Genomic DNA, 17,916 nt, shown 5'->3' on the forward strand with positions numbered 1-17,916 from the left:
ATATATGCATTAATATATGATATTTGTTTTTCTCTCTGACTTACTTCACTCTGTATGACAGATTCTAGGTCCATCCACCTCACTACAAGTAACTCAAATTTGTTCCTTTCTATGGCTAATAGTCCATTGTATATATGTGCCACATCTTCTTTATCCTTTCATCTGTCAGTGGACATTTAGGTTGCTTCCATGACCTGGCTATTGTAAACAGTGCTACAATGAACATTGGGGTGCATCTGTCTTTTTGAATTATGGTTTTCTTAGGGTATATGCCCAAAAGTGAGATTGCTGGGTCATATGGTAGTTCTAATTTTAGTTTTTTAAGGAACCTCCATACTGTTCTCCACAGTGGCTGTATCAATTTACATTCCTACCAGCAGTGCAAGAGGGTCCCCTTTTCTCTATACCTTCTCCACCATTTATTGTTTATAGATTTTTTTTGATGATGGCTATTCTGACTGATGTGAGGTTATACCACATTGTATAAAACTCTTAGAGGAAGACAGGAAGAACACTGTTTGACATAAATCACAGCAAGATCTTTTTTCACCCACCTCCTAATGAAAATAAAAACAAATAAACAAATGGGAACTAATTAAACTTAAAAGCCTTTGCACAGCAAATAAAACCAGAAATGGACGAAAAGACAACCCTCAGAATGGGAGAAAATATTTGCAAACAAAGCAACTGGCAAGGAATTAATCTCCAAAATATATAAACAGCTCATGCAGCTCAATATCAAGAAAACAAACAACCCAATCAAAAAATGGGTGGAAGACCTAAATAGACATTTTTCTAAGGAAGACATGCAGATGGCCAAGAGGCACATGAAAAGATGCTCAACATCACTAATTATTAGGGAAATGTTCTATTACTTATAAAACCTTATATTCAAACTGAATTTTAGAAAATCTGTGAAAAAAATATAAAATATGACAGCATCAAGAGAAGAAAAAAATCAGTGGAACCCGAGCCAAAGATGGAACAGAGTTTGGAATTATCAGGCAGAGATATAAAAATTAATATACATATATTTAACGATATAATTGCAAGAGGTAAACAGTAAACATGCATAAAGAAGTTTAGCAGTGAGATAGAAGTCAAATAAAAATACTGATATTGAAAAATAAGTTATCAGCAATGAAGAATATTTTGTTGAACTAATTAACAGAACAAAGTAGAGGAAAGAATTGGTACAACTGAAGAACAATCGATAGAAATCATCCCATCTAAAACACAAAAAGAAAATGAGTAGAAAAGTAAATTTAAAAGAGTGTCTAAGATCTTGAAACAACATAAAAATGTGAAATTGGAGTGCCTGAGAAGAGAGAGAAGGTGGAATGGAATAAATCTTTGAAGAGATAATGTCCAACAATTTCCTCTCATTAAAAGCATAAACCAATCCAAGGAGCTCAGAAAACCACAAGGATAATAATTACAAAACACACACACACACACACACACACACACACACACATCCCCTAGGCATATCCGTGTCAACTGCTGAAGACCAATGTAAAGGAAAAATTCCTAAACTAACCAGATAAAAAGATAACTCACATACAGGAAGAAAGAAAGAAAAATGGTGACTGAGTTCTCATCAAAAACAATGGTTATTAGAAGGCAATGAGAAAATGTGTTTAAAGTACTGAGAAAAAGTAAAAACTATCAACCTAGAAAACTAAAGCCAGTAAAAACATCCTTCAAAAATAAGACCTAAATACAAATGCTGTATATAGACAGACAAATATTGAAAAAAACTCTTTAGTCAAACTGTACCACAAGAAATACTAACAGCAGTTCCTATACCAAAGGAAAATGTTACTAGCTAATGTTGCAAAATGAAATGAGGACTTTCAGATAGAATAATCTCTCTCTTTCTCTCCTCTATCTCTCTTTCTGTCTGTGTCTCTGTCTGTCTGTCTCTCTCTCTCTCACACACACACACACTCACGGGTCTTATAATTACTCCAAATATACTAAATGCATGTAATTAAATTGTTTTAAAGGCTGTATTGATTGCTTGATATAAAAATAAACAGCTGTGTGTTTGTGTGTTAGTATTCTTACACTTTTCCTAATTCTGTTCTCTTAGAAGATTTAAAAGCAGCAAAACCTCACTAACAATGAACCCACCTTATGCTCAGATCTTTGTTTTTAATTAACATTCTCCAGTGAAAGGAATAAGGGCTACTTGAAGAAATAGCAAAGTCTAGGGCTGCAACAGGGGAAAAACAACATAAGCCTGAAGCATCTTGCATTGGTAGAACACAGGGAATTGCTCAAAAGAGAAAAATGGATGAAGCATGTCAAAAAGAAAAGAAAGTCAATGTGAAAATCTCTCAGTTGTGAAAGTTGCAATAATTTGAACAAAACAAAAATTATAATATTGGGATACAGCAAAGAATGAAATAGTTACACTTCTACAATCATTTAAAGTATTGTCTCCACATACATGGCGAATATCAGACAGTGTTATAATTTTTTCTTTAGTCATCAAAAATAATTTGAAAAGACTCAAGAGGAGAAAAGATGCCTATTGTGTTTTTTTAAAGAATTTTTAATCCAGCAGTTATTTATAGATGTATTGGTTTCCACCTGCTTGTGAAGTTCCCAAATTCCTCCATTATTTATTTTAAAAATTACAGCTTTATTGAGATATAATTGACATATAACATTGTATGTGTTTAAGATGAACAGGATGTTGATTTGATGTATTTAAATGATTACCACCTAAAATTACCTTCAACCCATCACGTGAGTACCATTTTTTGTGTGGTAAGAACATTTACAATCTACTCTCCTACAAACTTTCAAGTATATAATACATATTATTAGTTATATCTTTATATCGCCAGAATTTATTAATCTTACAACTGGAAATTTGTACACTTTGACCAATATCTCTCCTTTCCCCCTGCCTCCATCCTCTGGTAACCATTGTTTACTCCCTGTCTCTCTGAGTTTGGCTGTTTTGAATCCACATATGAGTGATATCATATAGTATTTGTTTTTCTGTAACATTTCATTTAGTATAATATCCTCAAGTTTCATCCAAATTATCACAGATGGCAGGATTTCCTTCCTCTTCACAGCTGAATAATATTTCATTATACATGTAACATTGATTTTATCCATTCATCTATAGACAGACATTTAAGTGTTTCCATATCCTTACTATTGTGAATAATACTGCAATGAACATGCGAGTACAGCTATGTGTTCAAGATTTTGACTTCAGCTCCTTCGGACATATAACCAGAAGTGGGATTGCTGGATCATATAGTAGTTTTATTTTAAAATTCTTCGAGGAACCTCCATATTGTTTTCCACAGTGATTGTACCAATTTACATTCCCATTAGTACTGAACAAGAGTTCCTTTTCTCCACATCCTCACCAACACTGCATCACCTGTCTTTTTGGTGATAGCCATTCTAACAAATATGAGGTGATGTTTCATTGTAGTTTTGACGATTAGTGATGTAGAGTACTGTTTCATGTACCTGTTGACCATTTGTATGTCTTCATTGGAAAACTGTGTATTTTTTGTTTCATCATGTTTGTAAGATTCCTAAGTGGATTCTTGGGGTCTCCCACAGCTGTTTTTTTTCATGGATAGCTGTCCAATCATTGATCTTTGTAGGAGAGGGAGAAATGGAGAAGCTGTGTCCTCCAACATTGCCGTTTTTTCCACCCTTCCTCTGTCATTTATTTCTGATTTCACTCTATTGTGTTTAGAAAACATACTTGTTTGATTTCATTTCTTCTGAATATATTGAGACTTTTTTATGGCCTTGCATTTTGTCTGACTTGAAGTGTATTCCATGTGTGCATGAGAAGAATGAGAATTCTGCTATGGTTGTATCAAACGTTCTAGAGATACAAGTCAGATCTAGTAGGTTTATAGTGTTTCCAAGTTTTCTGTACCTTGTTGATCTTGTGCCTGGTTGTGCTATTTATTATGGAAGATGGAGTATTGAAATCTCTAAATCTTATTGTTGAATTATCTATTTTCTGCTTTCAATTCTACCAGTTTTGCTTTGTGTATTTTGAGGCATTGTTATTAGGTGAATATAGATGTACAGTTGCCACATCACCCTGATTGATTTGACACATTTATTATTATAAAATATCTGTAGGCAAGCAACCTTATGTCTATTTTGTTTAATATCAGTACAATCATTTTGTTCCTTATGGTTTCTGTGTGCATGCTTCAATCCTTTTACATTTAATCTACTTGTAACTTTGGATCTAAAGTGTGTCTCTGGTAGATAGCATGTAGGGGTCCTCTTGACTATGACTGTCTGGAATAATTTCTGCAATCTAGAGCTGGGGGGTGTGATGAAAGATGCAGGTGCCCTGCCCCTCCTGGAGCAAATATGCAACCTTAGACTGGGAGCTTGGGGGCAAGGGAGCTCTGTGTTTTTAGCTCTGTCCTTCTTGAACAGAGCTCTGTCATGCTGAGCTGGGGGTGGGGGGTAAGGAGGGAATATGTTGTGTCTCTCTCTGCTGTTGCTGAGATTTAGTCAATTTTTGTGAATATATGCTCCTCTCTTTTGTGTACGCTCTTAGGACAACTTGCAGAGACTCCAGTTTTATACATGTGTAATTTTCACCTATTAAACATCCGTTTCACTGGGGAGAGAGTTGGTCGAGCACCTCACACTGCCATTCTGGAACTTTTGTTATTTTCACTATAACACTGATCTGCTGCAATCTGCTCCCTCCTATCCAAAAGCAGAATCATTGCTTATTTTTCAGTTTCTTAGCTATCATATTTTCCTTCATTTATTAGACTCTTGACCAGCAAAAATTGAGAAAATGACAAAGTTTAAGACACAATGTCAGGCTCACCTTTCAGAGGCTCCATTTTCTCTGGCATCTTGACCCCTGAAGTCCAAGACACCTTCAGATCCCTGCTCTCCAGTGTCTGTCCAGCTGCATGAGGCTGCTCTCGTTCTGATCTTCTTTTTCTTGACCTCTAAGCTGCATACCAATTAAGAACCAGCATGTGTCTTAAGGAAAAAGCAGCAGAAAATATCAGGCTCACCTTGCTGCATTTTCTTTGTGCTGCACTAACCCTTAAATCTCAGCCGCCTTAGATGCTTTCTAGGGCTTTCAAATGTCAGCATGTCTGTATTTCCCCTGGCTTTTACAGTTGTTCTCATTGTGATGTTTGTGTGCTGCTCAGTCATAACCAGCTTGCACTTAGCTGTCTGGAGAGTCCACCTCGGAGCATGCCTAGGAAGAAAGGTCTAAAATAGGTCGTGACAACTCTTTTAATGCACCTATTATCCTTAGAACAGAGATTGTTTCTCCTTGAAAATGTAGTTTACAGTGAAATCAATGCCTGTTTTATGGGGACGTGTTTCAATGACCACTTTCTGTTTCTGGTAATTTTTTTAGATATGTGTCTGCAGTGTTACAATTATCTCAGATGTTGGGAGAATATTGGAATTTGGGGAAGAAATGTAGGAGGAAACAAATTTTGTGTGTATTTTAGTTTAATTTTTGAAAATCATGTGACTCGTGTAAATTTGATCATAGGTCTCCACATCATTCTCACTTCAGTTAAATGATGTGCACTGTTGTCAGTCAACGTGTTAAATTGAATTGATCTTTAAGTGTTCAAAGAGATTGGACTCCTTCAGCGTTGTCATGGAAAGTTCTTGCATAAAAAGTCATGAAAGCAGCAGAGAAGCATAGTTAGTTACAACTGAAGCAACCATTTATCTTCAGAAAAATAACTAGAATTCCAAATATTTTTTTAAAAAAGCTGACAAGAAGAGCTTTATGTTGATGAAGAAAGGAGTACATTCACAGGTAAATAAAGCTGGATTATGTTTCCTTACTGAGGTACAAGCAGAGAGATTGCCTATCACATGTTAAGCAATGCAAACAAAGTAAGGTGAATTAGAAAGTCAACGGAACAAGTGAAAAAAATTCATAACAATGAGAGATATATAGGAGCAATTCTTCAGTTATGTAGGGTTCTTTTTAAAGTATTGTATCACACTTTCATTGTAGGATTTTCCTTTCTAAATTGCATAAAAGATAATGGTGCCTCTTAACAATGACATTCTCTAATATATGAAAGGTGCTATTGATCAGTGTTTTCTTCCATGTATTTAGTACACAGTGCCTTGTATTATATAGCATATACCAAATGAATATTTGTGCATGCTTAAATGGTAGGGTTTCTTGCCTATACACTCACATTCTGACATTGTTTTGAAGTAATTTATCACTGTCTTAATTTGAAAAGTTTAAATGGTTAAATTTTACATATGAAATTTTATGTTAAATTCATACAAAACTCATCCATTTTATAAATATTTTATATTTTGAAGTCTGTTAAAGGTTTAGGATAAATTCAATAATATATCACAGTTGAGGTTTTCAGAAAAAAGAGTTTTAATTATTTATTTACAACGAAACATTACTTTTGACAATTTTTACAGCAGACATATCACTAGGATTTTCTTTACGTCTTAACTGATAACATGTTGAATTGCAAACTATCAGCTAGGGTCTGCTGGCTTGAATCTACATTTTAGAAAACAGTGAATTTTGTTTTCCCATTGATTTCAAATATAATCTTTTTCTGTGACTTTTTTCATATCTTATTTGGAAAACCTCAGCAAATGTGATGGAATTTTTCTCAGGTTATGGTTTGGACCACATGACTCTATGAGATGTAGGTATGAAACTGATCCAAAAAAAAAAAGAGTAAGTTTCCAGCATTAGACTATCCAGTCATTAGTGAGGTATTTTGGACGAAGCAGCCTCTTCAAGATTTTTGAGTGCTCATCTGAAAACTAAATGTTCTCAACATATCGGGTATATCCACTGCTCTTTTACTATGATCAGACTACAATTATTAGGATTCTTCTTATTTTACATATCAAGAAATACATTGACTTTTTTTCCAGTAATGATAACGTTTTGGGGAAAAGTGCCCTCAAATGACAAGGAATTGTTTTTAGTAATCTCCTTGGAGAACATCTATGATGACAGAAATTAATTTTTAGAACAAGGATATGTGCATTGTAAAATTATGTGGTATTTCTATTTTTTAAAATGTAAGACTATTTAAAACTCAAAGGCTATTTCATCAAAAATACACTCTATAGGCAGAGGCCTTTATTGTATTTCTCAGCATAAATATAGGTAGTGTTTGATCAAAATTTGCAACAAAATGCATGTTAGTATTATTTCTTATTCCCCTTGACTGTCTAACTAACTTTTGACAAATAGCAAACTGATTACACATAGTCTTCAGTCTGCCCTAAAATGTATATTAATCTCAGTATTGTGTCTGCTCTTTATATAGAAAAATAATAATAATTTGATATTGAAGTCATGCACATCAATCATTTGCAGCCATTATTGACCTAAATGGGCTACTCTGCAAAGTTGAGACTAGCTTTCCTGCAATCCCTAATGCAAAGTTTGCCTACCTACAATAAATAAACCAAATAATTGGAAGAATCAATACGAACAGCTAAATACCTTGCATTTTGTACTCTTATTTTATCTTTGTAGATTTAAGTTAAGCCTACCACCCCCATTCTCACTGTCTTTTGTCTATGTCTAATATACTTTGAAAAGACCAGATTCAAATAATTTGCCCCTCTTCTCATAAACCAAATCACTACTTTATAAGAAAGAACATAGCTCCTTAATCAATTCAGCTTGTGTTTGAACATGCCACAATGATTCTGAAATATCTGATTATGTTACATTGCCATGATCCAGCTGATTGAAATAAAATATATGCATTTTTGAATGCTTTGGAAATTAGAAGTTTGCTACTCTGTTTTTTCTTTATTTCAATGATGTGGTAAATTTAGCTTAATGAAATATATTTAGGTAAATGGCAAATTGAATCCATTCATCGCTGCTATCAAGTGTTTGATTCACTTTAATCAAAACATGTTTCCTAATGGTCCTGATTTCATAGTCTCCATGATAATGTAAAATCTAATAAAGAATAAATAATTAAATGACCATAGAATTTTAAAAAACTAAAATAATATATGAAAATAATCTGTAAACAGCACAATCTCACTGTATTTACTAAAAATGAGACTCTGATTAAGGTCTCAAATTGTGAATAATAAGCAGTAATGGATAAAAAGCTATAAAAATTGCCTACCTTTTATAGTGGTGCCTTTCAAATGCAGAATTTAATTCCTGATTGCTTCTAATATATCTCTGAATACAGAGCCTTGCTTTTACTGATACGTCAAATTCCAGTGAAGCACTATTAGATACAGTAAATTGTGTAGAAGTGTCCTTCATTACTTTTTATTGTAAGAAATAGAAGAGATATTAAGTCAGATTTGCGTTCTGCATACTAATGATTGCAGACAATGACTTTGGAGCTTGGACACTCTCAAGGTCTGGCTTTGAGAAAAGATACTAGGGACCAAGGAAGCACAAAGCCAATTATTTTAAGAATAAAACTTACATTAGCACTAATTGTTCCTAGTCACACAACTCAGTGACTAGAAGTTAGTCCTACAAACATATCTAGCCACAAGGAAAAATGAAAATGGGAAAATTTAACAGTGAACCAAAAACAATTTTGCATGCTGAGTTTATTTTATTACAGAAGAAAAATAAAACAGATATGGGAGGGGAGAGTGTCACTGTCTACACCAAGAACCAAGGGACTGCCTTAGCTATTTTTTCTTATAGTTAAAAAATGCACAGAAAGTTATATCTAACTCCAACAGAGAAGTTTGAAGAAATAACTATACAGTAATATATTATTTCTCCAAGCAATTTTGATATTTCAAGTATCCAAAATAATTTCAGGCCTTATTAGGTTTCCTGATTAGAGATGTAGTGTCACAAAATGGGACTCTGGACACAGGGACCCTAGGGGCTAATTGCCTAGATTTGATTCTTGAGTCCACCTCTTGCTACCATGTGAATTTACACAAACATCTTAATCTCTTTGTGTTTGTTTCCTCATCTACAGAATTTAAAAACAATACTGATATGCTATTTTGTTTATTGTAAAGGTTAGATGAATTACCATTCAGATTGGACCATGGCAAACACTACATATAAATTAACTACGTTTATATCATAGTCTCACTAACATCTCTATGTTTTGATAGCTGTTTAAATTGTATGGATTCCTAGTAATATAAATTGTGCATTAATTTTGAAAAGAACAATATTCCAAAAGAAATTTTTTAAAGCAAAAGCAGAGTGAAAAAATATTCAATACCCAGAATAGCTTATTTATACATGTGTCTGAATCCAGAAAAATATTTGCCATGAGAGAAATGTTTCATTCTCACAATGGCAGCTATGAAATATTGTTATTTTTATGCATTATGTTATAAAACATTATTAAGCATTTGTCTACCATTTTACTGTAACAAGGTGAGGAAGAACCATGAATTAAGCAGTATTAGTGCAAATTTGGTTTTTCTCCTAGAGGAATGAAAAGCTCTGTAAAGCAATAGGAGGAACAATTGAGAATCATCAGTAGAGAAATTGAGAAAGAGATGGACTAATTCAATGATCTATAGACCCCTTGGGGCACTGCTTTAGTTTCCCTGAGTAACATTTCTGCTATTAATGCAACAAATACCCTGTCAGTTTTCTTGATTATTTCAACGTGCTGGTCAGTCCTTGGACTTCGCAGTTCCTTAACTTCTTTTTGTTCAAAAATCTTGTCTTATAGCTTATTTCCTCACTCACCCCCATGGCTGTGAACCAGTGTCTCAACCATGATCTCCTCAGTACTTGGGAGCACATTCAAAAAGTCAGGGTGCCCAGAGCATGCAAAAAACCCATGAGACTCTTTAAGAAGATGGTCTATGTAGAGCAAGAGTGATGTTGTGTAACAACATTTAAAGATGTAGCCAAAAGTATCCACAGCGAGCCTTGCTTACTTGACAAACTCTGTGAGTGTGGCTAAGAAAATGCTTATAACCTGGGCATCTTCAGTAGACAACTGCAGAACAGACAGTTGTTCATCATGGAAAAGTAGTCTTGGTTGAATGGATTAATTTATGTTCCATTCACTTAAAGAAGAAAGAGCAATGCCCAGAATACAACTGGCTGTGGTGGCAGGTGAAGAAGCAGGAGTGAACAGGTGGTTAGCACAGTCACCGATGCCTTAAATCTGGATTTTGATATCTGTGCTTTATACAACTTTACATGTCTTCTGGGCTACATATAAGGCAATTGCTCTAAATTCGTTTGCAAATTAGTGTTATTATTTAAAATACTTGATGTGCAAATTTCCAGTTGTTTCCAAATTCACTCACATAATCAAAAGAAATTTTAAAACTACATCTCTCAGTTTAAAGAGGAGATGATTATAGTTTAATATTGTAAAGTCACTTGAAAGTAGTTCAACTATTTAAATTTTTTGAAAGGTACTAAAATCATTTTACATTTTATTCTCTGTAAAAATAATATCGATGAAATTTTTCAAAAATTTCATGTGATCATGATTACAATATTATTCAGGAATATTATAAGTGAAAATCTTGATGTGGCGAAATGTTCATGAAAACTATTTCAGGTAATGATTAAGTTTTTTGAAATAATTTTGGAAGTTTTACAAATTTAATATTTAATAATACTTAGCATCTTCTCTTATTTTAAACATATAAGGTGCATTTTAAATATTTAATCAAGTCTATATAACAACAACAGTCCCCTACAGTTTGTCCTCTGTGCTGTGTAAATATTAACATTATCTATGTTTCCCACATCTGCAAATTTAAGAGAAATCGCCCTTACTGCATCATTACCAGCAGCTGTTTCTGCTCTGTAATCTCACTTTCAAGTATCCTACTGTCTGATCATGACCTCCTATCTTTCCTTTTCACACTTTGTAGTACCACGGATCTGAAAATCTTAAAACCCCACTGGGACCAAAAGTCCACTGATCATAACAATTTACTACAGACATATCCTCACCTCCTCCCTACTCAGCTGAGATTGCATGTTCAGTATGATAATCACTCCCTTGAAGATACAAGCTATTTCATTGAGTCATACCTCACATTCTAAAAAATAAAGTTTGGAAGTTAAAATAGGCCATAAACCTAAATTCATGACGTAAAACACTAAAAAATTTATAATGCAATATTAGAGAAAAATCTTAGTGACTTTTTTGTTAGCAAATGTTTCTTAATACATCACTTAAAGCATTAATTATATAATAAAATAAATTGTATATAATGAAAATTTTTTTAAATTATTCGCTCTTCATAGACTCTGACAAGGAAAAAAAAGAGGAAGTCATAGGAGGGAAATACACATTTATAAAACATATATCTGAAAAAGGCTTTGCATCCAGTATGTATAAAGAACTCTTAGAACTTAATGATGAGAGTACAAAAAACCCAATACAAAAAGGAATGAAAATTTGAACAGATGCTTCACCAAAGGAGATAAATGTGAGGCAAATAAGCAAATGGAAAAATGGTCAGTGTCTTTAAAGAAATGTAACTTACATTCTCAGTATGCTAGAACAAAACACCTACAGGTTGGCTAAAGCTAAGATGATTGATCATAGATTTTGAATATTTTATTTATGTTTAATATGATGATTAGAGTATCACTGAAGAGATGCAGGTTTTCTGGAGTCAGTGTTATAATTTTCTTTGTTTTTATGTTAAGAAAAGAGGAACTAAGATTAATGTGGGAACAGTTGGTAAGTCTCATATCCCAACAATAAGCAGATTTACTTATTTTTGAAGGTGTTCATGGGTAAAGACTTCATATACAATAAAGAAACTTTAATAGTAATGAAATTTGTGACTTCTTGATGTTCCTCTTCATCCAACATATGCTCATGAGAATAACATAATCCATCAGTTCATTTTCACCCTTAATTTCATGGGAGAAAAATTAAGAAGTCTTTACAATAAAAAAAGATCCACAGTCCAGAAAAGGAGCAAATTATTACTTCCATTCCTGCCTCCAGGTGTACACACTGAGTTCACGCAGTTTCAAAGTTTCAACGCCAAAACTTTTCAATAGCATATCACTTGTCAGAATTGATTTGGGGAATTAAAAGGCAAGAAAAAAAAATCACCAGCAAGAACTATTGATACGAGCTTTTAAATGAAGTCAAGTGTATCAATGGCAGCAATACTATGTTTAAATCTTAGTAGCTATATAATATACAGTGGCCTAAATTACATTTCCTCCTATAATCCATATTTTTGTCAAAGAATAAGTCATCTTTAAAGAAAGACCATGTAATTAGAATTAAAAATGGCTTGAATAGAGTAGAATCTTCGTAACCTGAAGGAAAAGAATAACACTTCAGTGATTCAAGGAGTTATCACAGTATGTTTATGTTACAGGTGCTTTATATTTTTTTAAGAAGAGGAAAGCCAATAATGTTCCTTTGTTATGTAGATGCTAACATCAGAAATCCATTTATTATTGAGTTTTGTCTCATGATCTTTAGGGATTAAACTTCAGGGATGCTGAGAACAATCACCGTGGAGATGTGTAACGTCTCTTATTGCTTGACTGAGCACAAAAGCCTTAGGAATAACCCTAGGGGGGAATCCACTCTCACACTGTGTACTTAAAAATCATTTATGCTTCCTGGATTCAGCACTCAAACAGGCCATGCTAACAGAGCAATGTGATTAACCTTTTCTATAAATTAAATGTGCAAATGTTCTGTGTAGCACTTGCTTAGAATAATTTTCTATCATTTGAAGAATGTGATAGAAAAATTTTCTACCAATGGCTAGGTGATTTGAAGATTAATTACACATTTAATTTTTTAACAAGTTATGTTTTCAGGGGAAAGAGAATAACGTGTGTGTATGTGTTCATGTGTGTGTAACTGTGTTTCTCCTTTATTGCATTTCAAAAAGCACACATTCTTCTCAAGAACATGAGATTGAAATACACATGAATGTTTTTAATGATAGTTTCATAATGTTATTTTCAAAGTAACTTGTCTTTATTAATTCCACACATATTTACTGAGCACCTTTTTTATTGCATTTTTGTGCTAAGAGCACAACATGAGATCTACCCTATGAACACGTTTTTAAGTTTACGATAAAGTATTGGTAGCTGTAAGCACAGTGGTTTACAGATAATCTCTAGAATTTATTCATCTTGCGTAGTTGAAATTTTGTCCTTTGATGACCAAATCCTCACTTGCCCCCTCCCTCCAGCCCCTGGCAACACCATTCTGCATTCTGCTTTCTGCTTCCATGTGTTTGACTATTTTAGGGACCCTCATTTAAGTGGAATCATGCAGTATTTGTCCTTCTGTGGCTGGCTTATTTCACTTAGCATATGTCTTCAGGTTTCACCCATGTCATAGCATATTACAGGATTTCCTTCTTTTTTAAAGACTGAATAATATACTGTTGTGTATATATACCACATTTTCTTTATCCATTCATCCATCAGTGAACATTTGAATTGTTTCAACATCTTGGCTGTTGTGAATAGTGCTGCAGTGAACATGGGAATGCTAATATGTCTTTGAGTTACTGATTTTGATACTTCTCAGTAAATATCCAGAAGTGGAATTATTGGATTATTGGGGACTTTTTTTTTTTGAGGAACCTCTATACTGTTTTCTATTACTGCTGCACCATTTTGCATTCCCACCAATAGTGTACAAGGGTTCTAATTTCTCCACATTCTTACCAATATTTATCTTTTGTTTTTTAGAGACTAGCCATCCTAACAGATGTGAGGTGATATCTCATTGTGGTTTTGGTTTACATTTCTCTGATGATTAGTGACAGTGAGGTCAAGCTTCTTATATTATCGAACAACAGTATCATATTGGCCTAAAGACAGACATAGAAAGTTAAAGTGGTTGCCTTTAAGGAGTAGAACGGAGTGCAATGAAATGGGGCAAGGTTTATTTACAAATTTTAAGTTGTTTATTCTTGCTTTTATTTCAGTATATCTAAATACTGTAATATTTTTATTTATACATTTTGTACATTATCTATTGATTTTTATTTTGTTTTTTATTGTGCTAGATTTGGTTTTTTCCTCCCTTCTCTTCCCTAGCACATCTCCTCCAACCAGTATGGATTTATCTCAACATGGCTGTATTAATACTATAACTGCTCAGTCAAGTAATGTTCTGTAACTTTGATTACTATTCCTTTTTTAACAATTTTTTCCATTAAACTTTATAGTCTTTCTTTTTCTTGTATGCATCTCTCTCTCATTTTTGTGGGCTAGTTTTCTATGTACACACATTCCTCAGAGATAGTTCTGGTTTGGTTCCAGACCACCCCAATAAAGCAAATATTGCAATAAAGCGAGTCACAAAAATTTGGGGTTTCCCAGTGCGTATGAAAGTTACGTTTATACTATATTGAAGTCTGTTAAGTGTGCAGTAACATTATGTCTTTAAAAACAATGTACATATCTCATTAAAAATATCATTATTTAAAAAACATACTTTATTACTAAAACATGCTGACCATCACTTGAGCTTTCGGAGAGATGTTATCTTTTTGCTGGTGGAAGGTTTGCCTGAATGTTAATGGCTGCTGACTGATCAAGGTGGTGGTTGCTGAAGGTTGGGGTGGCTGTGGCAACTTCTTAAAATAAGACAACAGTAAAGTTTACCACATCAATTGACTCTTCCTTTCGTGAACCATGTCTCTGTAGCCTTCAATGCTGTTTGATAGTATTTTACCCACAGTAATATTTCTTTCAAAGTTGGAGTCAATCCTCGCAAACCCTGCTGCTGTTTTATCAAATAAGATTGTGTGATATTATATATTCCTGTGCTGCCATTTCGACAACCTTCACAGCATCTTCACCAGGAGTAGATTCCACCTCAAAAATCCGCTTCCTTTGCTCATCTGTAAGAAACACCTCCTCATCCATTAAACTTTTATCATTGAGATCGCAGCAAGGCAGTCATATCTTCAGGCTCCACTTCTAATTCTAGTTCTGTTGTGCGTTCTACCACATATGCAGTTACTTCCTCCAATGCAATTTTGAAACCCTCAAAGTCAGTCAGGAGAGCTGGAATCAACTTCTACAGTATTGTTAATGTTGATATTTTGACCTCTCCCCGTGAATCACGAATGTTCTTAATGACATCTACAATGGTGAATCCTTTCCAGAAGGTTTTCAACTTACTTTGCCCAGATCCATCAGAGGAATCACTATCTATGGTAGCTACAGCCTTAGGAAGTATATTTCTTACTAGATTAAGGAAAGCAATCTGTGGAAATGCTTCTGCTACATATTTAGAGTTTATATTTTTGAATTATCAATGAAAAATTCTGATTTGTTTTAAAAGTGGAAGAGCAATACCTACACAGCCCCCCAAAAAGGGTTTCTTATTGATTTTCTTAATGTAAATTTTGAATTTTATGCACAGATTTTTTGACTCTGAGTTATTTTATATTGTCTATTTTCATTAAAATGTAAATACTCAGACAATACAAAGTACAAACTTACAAATTATATACTTCTTAAATAATAAGACTTGAAAGTCAAAATTACTCCTTGATCAATGGACTGAAGAAGGGGTGTTGTGTTAGCAAGCATGAAAATAGCATTAATTTGTTTGCCATCTCCATCGAAGCTCTGGGGTGACCAGGGGCATTGTCAATGAGCAGTAGTATTTTGAAAATAATCTTTTCTACTGAGCAGTAGTTCTCAATAGTGGGCTTATAGTATTCAGTAAACCATGTTGTAAACAGATGTGCTGTCATCCAGGCTTTGTTTTTCCATTTATAGAGCACAGGCAAGGCCAATTTTGTATACTGCTTAAGGGCCCTAGGATAACTTAAAGTCACCAACTGCATTAGCCACTAATGAGAGGGTCAGCTTGTCCTTCAAAGATTTGAAGCCAGGCATTGACTTCTCTTCTTTAGCTATGCAAGTCCTAGATGGCACCTTCTCCCAATAAGGCTGTTTTGTCTACATTGAAACTCTATCATTTAACATAGCCACCTTCATTAATTATCTCAGCAGGATCCTCAGGATAACTTGTGCAGCTTCTACATCAGCATTTGCTGCTTCACCTTGCACTTTTTTTGTCATGGAGATGGTTGATTTCCATAAACCTCTGGGTTTACGCTGCTAGCTTTGAAATTTTCATCTTCAGCTTCCTCACCTCTCTCAGCCTTCTTAGAATTGAAGAGAGGTAGCGGCTTGCTCAGGATTAGGTTTTGTCTTTTTTCTTTTTTTCCAGATCTTTATTGGAGTGTAATTGCATTACACTGTTGTGCTAGTTTCCTCTGTACAACATATATCCCCATATCCCCTCTCTCTTGAGCCTCCCTCCCACCCTCCCTGTCCCACCCCTGTAGGGCATCACCAATCAAGTTGATCTCCCAGTGTTATGCAGTTGCTTCCCACTAGCCATCTATTTTATATCTAGTAGTGTATAAATGTCAATGCTACTCTCTCAGTTTGTTCCAGCTTCTCCTTCCTCCCCCTCCTCATGTCCTCAAGTCCATTCTCTATATCTGTGTCTTTATTCTTCCCCTGCCACTGAGTTCATCAGTACCATTTTTTTAGATTCCATATGTATGTGTTAGCATACGGTACTTGTTTTTCTCTTTCTGATTTACTTCACTCTGCATGACAGACTCTGGGTCCATCCACCTCACTACAAATGTCCCAATTTCATTCCTTTTTATGGCTGAGTATTACTCCATTGTATATATGTGCCACATCTTCTTTACCCATTCCTCTGTTGATGGACATTTAGGTTGCTTCCATGACCTGGCTATTGTAAATAGTGCTGCAATGAACATTGGGGTGCATGTATCTTTTTGAATAACGGTTTTGTCTTGAAGGAATGTTGTGGCTGGTTTGATCTTCTCTCTAGACCACTAAAATTTTCTCCATATCAGCAATAAGGATGTCTTGCTTTCTTATCATTCCTGTGTTCCTGCACTTTTAATTTGAAAAACTTTTTCCTTTGCAATCACAACTTGCCTAACTTTTTTGCACAAGAGGCCTAGCTTTCTACCTACCTTAGCTTTCATCATGCCTTCCTCACTAGGCTTAACCATTTTTACCTTTTGACTTAAAGTGGAAGACTTGTGACTTTTCTTTTCACTTGAACATTTAGAGACCAATGTAGTGTTATTCATTTGCTTAATTAGGTACTTTTAATATTGTTGTTTCTCAGGGAATAGGGAGGCCTGAGTAGAGGGAGAGAGATGGGGGTATAGCAGATCAGTGGAACAGTCAGAACACATACAACATTTATCAAGTTCACCATCTTATATGGACATAGTTCGTGGTGCCCCAGAACAAATACATAGTAACATCAAAGGTCACTGATCACTAATCATGATAACATATATAATAATAATGAAAAGCTTGAAATATTGCAAGAATTACCATAATGTGACACAGTGATAAAAAGTGAGCAAAAGTTTTTGAAAAATGGTACCCAAAGACTGGCTTGATGCATGATTGTAACAAACCTTCCATTTGTTAAAAATGCAATATCTGCAAATCACAATAAAGTGAAGCTCAATAATATTAAGAAGGTATGCCTGTATATAACTATTACTATTTTTTTTTTGCAATTCCCTCTATATAATTGCCAAATGCTATGGAATTATGTTCTCTATAAGATCAAATAAATCAACTAGTATATCAGACTCTTTTTTACTTTAAGTATTGAGATTTTCTGCCGTTCCCTTTAATCCTGGACTAATTATCCTCTTGGTCTACTTCATGCATAATCTCAGATTATCTCCATTTATCTCTCTTTGTTTCCTGGATCGAATGTCTTCCTTTTTGGTTTGATGAAGCATATCCTTTTCATAACTTCCAGAGAATGAATGGGTACCTGGAATGTCATTTTTGAGATACTGATCATCTAAAAATATCTTTATTCTATTCTGTCTCATACATAATTGATCTCTTAGCCAGGTGGATAA

The sequence above is a fragment of the Hippopotamus amphibius genome, chromosome 3 (genome assembly GCF_030028045.1).
Source record: "Hippopotamus amphibius kiboko isolate mHipAmp2 chromosome 3, mHipAmp2.hap2, whole genome shotgun sequence".
Taxonomy (NCBI): Eukaryota; Metazoa; Chordata; class Mammalia; order Artiodactyla; family Hippopotamidae; genus Hippopotamus; species Hippopotamus amphibius.